The sequence below is a fragment of the Gavialis gangeticus genome, unplaced genomic scaffold (genome assembly GCF_001723915.1).
Source record: "Gavialis gangeticus isolate Ggan-Ray unplaced genomic scaffold, GavGan_comp1, whole genome shotgun sequence".
In the NCBI taxonomy this organism is placed as follows: domain Eukaryota; kingdom Metazoa; phylum Chordata; order Crocodylia; family Gavialidae; genus Gavialis; species Gavialis gangeticus.
Genome location: NW_017729011.1, coordinates 19,587,133 through 19,587,832, shown reverse-complemented (window position 1 = coordinate 19,587,832; position 700 = coordinate 19,587,133).

The following is a 700-nucleotide window of genomic DNA, read 5'->3' as shown; positions in this document are numbered from 1 at the left end:
GGCACAAAACCATGCCACCTCCTGTGCGTGTCCCACCCCCCGGGCACAAAACCATGCCACCTCCTGTGCGTGTCCCACCCCCCGGGCACAAAACCATGACACCTCCCATCCCCCCAGCACATTTATTTTTCAGCTCAACCTCCATTCTCCTCCCAAATTTCCCAGCTCAGCCTCCAGCCCCTCCCCCAAGTTTCCCAGCTCAACCTCCATTCCCCTCCCAAGTTTCCCAGCTCAACCTCCATTCCCCCGCAACAAATTTCCAGCTCAACACCCCCCCCCCGCACATGTCTGTCTCACGAAATACCGATAATAAACGTGTTGATGGATCGCACTGATGGGCCCGGGCACGGGACGGGGGGCATCCCCATTCTGGGACCCCTCCATGCTGGGGGGGGAAGGGGGGTCCGACCCAGGTGACGCCTATCTGCTGCCTCTCGGCCCCTTTCCCGGCACGTGGGCACGACCCCTCGGGTCTGGCTGGGGGTGGGGGAGCCGCCCGCGCTTCCTGTGGGGTAAATAATAACAAACCCAACCCGATGGGGGGAGGGGGAGTCAAAGGGTCAAAACAGGCCCCCAACCGCCAGGACGGAGGCTCCCACGAGGACAAGCCGCTTCCCTCCCCGGGACCGGGCTCTTCCTCCCCCCCGCGGGCGGCTGCAGGACGGAGGACACGCGTGTGGGGTAACACAGGACACTTACC